The sequence below is a fragment of the Natator depressus genome, chromosome 14, assembly GCF_965152275.1.
Source record: "Natator depressus isolate rNatDep1 chromosome 14, rNatDep2.hap1, whole genome shotgun sequence".
Lineage (NCBI taxonomy): Eukaryota > Metazoa > Chordata > Testudines > Cheloniidae > Natator > Natator depressus.
In genome coordinates, this window is record NC_134247.1 from 25796672 (window position 1) to 25802328 (window position 5657).

General features: G+C 47.3%; 1 long non-coding RNA gene across 1 annotated transcript; it reads right to left on the minus strand.

The window, feature by feature from the left end:
• Window positions 1–494: 494 nt before the first annotated feature.
• On the minus strand, window positions 495–3301 carry LOC141998324 (uncharacterized). Its single transcript, XR_012641819.1, has 3 exons — window positions 2807–3301; window positions 1867–2070; window positions 495–1176 (listed from the first exon to the last, which is right to left on the minus strand). It is a non-coding gene; the product is annotated as an uncharacterized LOC141998324 (long non-coding RNA).
• Between the last annotated feature and the right edge of the window lie 2356 nt (window positions 3302–5657).

The following is a 5657-nucleotide window of genomic DNA, read 5'->3' on the forward strand; positions in this document are numbered from 1 at the left end:
CAAATCAAGCACCTTAGCAAAGTCTAAATCTATTACATTATTATTACCTTTATCAATCAAACTTGTAATCTCATAAATAAACAGATATAGTTTGTTTCACAGGATAAGTGCTGTATATTGTAATAATAAGTGTTGTAGTGTATTGAATAAGTATTGTAATGAATGCTCTGTATGTGTAGTAATATAACACTGCAAATGCATCTGTTGTTATTATCTGTGAATGTCAGCCCCAGCCAGCATATATTGTGAACTAATAAAAATGAATTAAGTTTCCATAAATAGACTTTTATTCCAAGCCCGTGCAAACAGACATATTTATAACTGAATGAAACTTTATAAATACAGGGACAAGAACCTCTGAAGGTTCTCTGAAGGGGAAAGAACAGTCATTTCCATTTCACAAACACATACACCAACCATGTCTCTCACAGGTCAGTGTATGTGGACAGCCTGAGCCACATTGAAAAAGTCGTTCCCCAATAATATTTGGGTTGGGTTATGGGAAACAGCAGCAACTGTTAATTCAGCTTGCAAATTCTCAGTTTCCATGAGCAGTTTAGCCAAAGACACAAGGATTTTGTGACCTCCTACTAACAATAGCTCTGCCATCTGTCCTGGCAGTGAGTCTCTCTCCTGAACAAGGTCTCTCCTGACCACAGACATTTCTGCACCAGTATCTCTGCATCCCGGGAGCTCTTTGCCATTAATTCTGATAGCCTTTATGTGCATCTTGCCAGGCTGTGCAGTGGCTATTTTTACAAACCCTGTGTGATAAGTGGCAATTGCCTGAGGTGCCTCTGTGCTCTGGGTAGCACTTCTCCTTGGAATTCATAGAACACAGCAGCAGTCCCAGCCCTGGAGAATATGGCTGTGATTGTCTGTACTCTCCCCTGGCGTGGAGTGGTAGGGGTATTGCAGCATCTCCGGACGCCACGTGGAATGGGGGGGCGAGGGGGAGAATATAGGGAGATTCCCAGAATGCAGTTCTCTATGGGCTGAAGAGGGAGGCGAGCATGGGTCTGTTGAACCTGAAGGTCAACAAGTGTCTCCAGTATGTTTGTTTGCCGCTTGAGAAGTGCTGACTTCTCCTGCTGCACCTCTATTTCCTTTTCCTGTGCTTTTCTCATCTCCACTCTATCCTTGTTAATGCTGTCCACGAGGGTGATCCTCCAAGTCCTGTATGACAAAGTAGGTTTTTCCTCCTTATTATGTTATACTTGAGCCTATGTGAGTCTTACTGTTTTGCATGAATACTGTGTGTACCTCAGTTTCCCTGTGTATTGCACCGATGCCTAGGTGGTGGGAATAAGGATGTGTGACTTTTGCTGAGGCCCTTGAGGGCAGATGAGGCAGCTCCAGCTGCCTGCACATAAGTGATGGCCAATGCCCTTCATAACCTGGGGCAGGGCTGGGGGGGAAATGCAACCAGATCACACTTTGCCTGGGAAGCGAGACAAAGGAGGAGCGGCAACATGTGTGTTGGAGGTCGGGTTGCTGGAAGCTGAGCAGTCTGTGGTTGGGGACTCAGAGAGGGATAATCCAGGGCATCTGACCCGGGCGTCCCTCCCACCCCCAAGATTAACTTTGCTGAAAGTCACTGATTTCTGTGCTAACATGATCTGTTCTATGCTGTGTTCCTGTTGCCTAATAAACCTTCTGTGTTACATGCTGGCAGAGAGTTACGGCTGACTGCGGAGTTGAGGTGCAGGGCCCTCTGGCTTCCCCAGGGGTCCCATCCAGGTGGACCAGCTCCAGGAAGTGTATGGTGTGAACGGGGATGCTGAGTGCTCCGAGGTCAGACCCGGAAGGCCACAGCCGAAGAGGCTACTTGCCCTGGATAGCATGCCCTCAGGGGAGTCACGTTACCTTGAGTTCTGTCTGGCTTCATACAGAGTAGTTCCAGAGCATCAGGCCTGTGTCTCTATCATACCCTGTGCTCAATATTCGAAGCACTAGAGGCTTGCAGGATCTCTTGAAACATGTCATCCCACGTCCTCTTCCTTCTCCTCATTATCTGGCTGAGCTGGTTCACTGGTGTGGATGGAGAGACCCTCAAGGCCACATTTCCAGCTGCAAAAAAGATACAATGCACTACAGAGGTACTATTGTGAGTGTAGTCACAAGATAAATGGAACTTGATATATCGAACTCACAACCTTTGATCCACATAGGTTACAATCACTACATTCTCACTTCTCCTTGGGATTCATAGAACACAGCAGCAGTCCCAGCCCTGGTGAGTACGGACCGGTTGCGGGGGGGCGGGTGCGTTGAGACAATAAAGGGGAGGGTAGCTCACAAGTATGAGTATATGTGGCTAGAGCAACTGAACTGAATACTGGCACCATTTTCCACAAGTGGTGGTGATTTTAGCTGATATTTAACTCTTGAGGGTAACAGAGGTTGAAAGGGGACAGCTTCTACAAGCATCCAACTACAGACCAAATCTGTACACTGCTGGGCTGTGTGCTGCAATGGTGCCTGCTGAAATAATTGCTGAGTGGCATGGAAAAGTGTCCTACCATGCCAGAAGAAATAAGGCAGCCCGCCCCAGTAACCTTTGGGAGAGGATTGCAGACTACTTCCAGGAAAGTATCCTTGAGGAGGGTTCACAGGACATCCCGGTGCACTTAAACTGTTCTGTAAGGCCCCCTCTGCCTAACTGTACACGGGAATGGGAAGCAGATAGCAACTATACCTCTCTTGGCTATTTCACTACCTCTTCTAGCATGATTTAAAAAAAAGAAAAAAAAATAGTAAATGAACAGCTGTGTCCCTGCAATATCAAAGCAAACTGAGTACTTACCAGAGGTTCCTTTTCCTGCATCAGGCTCACGTGTGCTGCACTGTAGGGATTGGCTCAACTACTCTGGAGTCACAAACAGGTTCTGACTCACTGTGCCACTGGTTTCCCTGGTCGCCTGTCCCACATACTCCTCCTGCTCACTGTTCACTCCAGAGGCCTGTGACTCTGATTCCTCTGAAGTATCCATGGGGTGATGGGGTCTCTGCCAAGGATGGCTTGTAGCTCTTTATAAAAGCAACATGTCTTAGCTTCCCTTGCCTTCTGGTATGCCTGCCACAGCTCCTTGGCTTTCCTGCAGTACTGCTGTGGATCCCTCTTGTGGCCCTTCTCCCTCATGTCCTCAGCGATCCGCTCCTAGATATTGATGTTTCTATGGCTGGATCAGAACTGTGCCCGCACAGCCTTTTCTCCCCACACAACCAGGAGATCCACCACCTCCCATGTACTCAGGCAGGAGCACGTCTGCAGCGTGTAGCCGGGATGGTCAGCTGGGCAGTGGCTAGGTGAGCTCTCCACGCTGAGCAAACAGAAAATGAAATTTAAAAAATTTGCGGGGATTTAGCCCATGGAACCCTTACCCACTGCAGCGGTCTCTATATGATTCCACCACCCACCTCGGGGCTTCCCTCTAGGACACATCTTCCTCTGCATTCTAGAGCAAGGTCTATCCCTTGCTTAACTGCAACCTGGACAGTGTTCTCACAGACAACCAAACTATTTCCTTCCCCCCTGGAGAAAAACCTGTCTTTAGCTGTAAGAACTAGTCTCATCCACCCCCACCCCTGGCAGCAGACTGTTTTCCACTGCTACAGAGGATTAAAGAGACACTCTCCCATTTTCCCAGCAGTTTCTGTGACTTTACTCTTTCTCTCTGGGGCTTCAGCACAAGATTCCTCCTTGTTGCTGACAGACCCCTGGACAGCTTGAGCCACATTGAAAAAGTTGTTCCCCAATAATATTTGGGTTGGGTTATGGGAAACAGCAGCAACTGTTAATTCAGCTTGCAAATGCTCAGTTTCCATGTGCACTTTAGCCAGACACAAGGATTTTGTGACCTCCTACTAACAATAGCTCTGCCATCTGTCCTGGCAGTGTGTCTCTCTCCTGAACAAGGTCTCTCCTGACCACAGACATTTCTGCACCAGTATCCCTCCATCCCGGGAGCTCTTTGCCATTAATTCTGATAGCCTTTATGTTCATCTTGCCAGGCTGTGCAGTGGCTATTTTTACAAACCCTGTGTGATAAGTGGCAATTGCCTGAGGTGCCTCTGTGCTCTGGGTAGCAGTATTTCCATGAGTTGCTTGCTGCCTGTTCTCACTCAGCACAGGGCATTTATTCCTCAGGTGTTCAGTGGAATTGCAATGATAGCATCTTCTGGGCTCTTCTGTTTTTACAGGAGATTTGGGATGATGACTGGAGGAATGAACTTTGGGAGGTGAGCGTCCAGCCTCCCATCCACCCTCCTTATTCCCAGGGGTAAAACGGGAACCCTGCTTCCCACCAAACTTAAACCCCTCTGTCTGTGGTTTATTCCTAGTAAATGCTTGGGATTGTTCAAATTCATCCACAAAAGTAAAAATTCTTTGACAGTTTTTGTCCTCTTATCCCATAAACACAGTTTTACATCATCACAACACATATTCAGGAACTGTTCCTGAGCAACCAAATCACACATTTCTTCAAAGCTTGAAATACCTTTTCCCCTTGCCCACTTATCCTGTAAATCTCTCATTTGGTTTACATATGCCACATTACTCATTCCAGCCCCTCTCTTAAGGGTTCTAAATTTTACTCTATACATTTCAGGTGTAATCTAAAATGGTCTTAAAACTAATTCCTTAAATTTACCATAGTTTGAAGTATCACCCATTGGCATCTTATTGAAGATATACAGTGCTCGCCCAGACAACTTTGCAACCAAAATGATCATCTTCTGATCCTCAGGACGCTCATGGAGCACTCACAGCCTCTCAAAGGTGATGCAGTATTCAGGAATATCCCTTGTCTCGCTGTATGCGGGATGCAACTGCTCCCATTTGAGGATTTTTGGAGAGGTGGGGCCCGCTGGTGTGGGGTTCTGGTTCCGCTTCACTATCAAGGCCAGTTCATGTGGTCTCACGTTTTTCTTCTCCTCCATGGTAGCTTCTGGGCCTCCATTTCTTTGTCAGCCTCTAGCTGTCTCAGTTCCAGGGCAGCTTTTTGCCTGGCTGCTTCTATCTCCATTTTTTGGCTTGCAGTTCCATGGCTTGCTTCTGGGCTTCCATGGCCCTCTTATGGGCTGCTTTTTGTCTGGCTTCTTCTGCTTCCTGTTCTTTTATCTGCAATTGTCTTAATTCCACCTGTCTCAGGTGCATCTTTTTGTTTTATTCTACCTGAAATCTGTAGAGCTCCAGCTTTTTGGTAGCTTCACTTTCACTCATTTTCCTGCTTTTCTGCCCCTACTTCCCTTGCCCATAATAAGCAAACAGAAAATAACTACCTGGTAACCACTTTGTCTGTTCTCTAGCCAACACACTTAAAACTCACTTAAAATCACCACCAGTGTCTCAGAGCAATAAGCTGTGCACATTACGCTTTTCACTGCGCCACTGTGACAGGTAACCCCGTACTCTGGGGTGCCACCTCATGTACTGGGATACCACTGGGCCTGCCCATTCCACCAGCCTAGGCTCCCTCACCCTGTCCTGCTGAGCCAGGCCCTCAAGCCTCCTCCAGAACACACACACAGGTAGGGACAGACCCAGGTGCAGAAAGACACAGACACTGAAATCAGCTCTGTGGGGGAAGACTCAGCTCAGTAATTGCCCAGTACTTAGGTGCAAAACCCAAAATTGTATTGTCTTGCGCTGC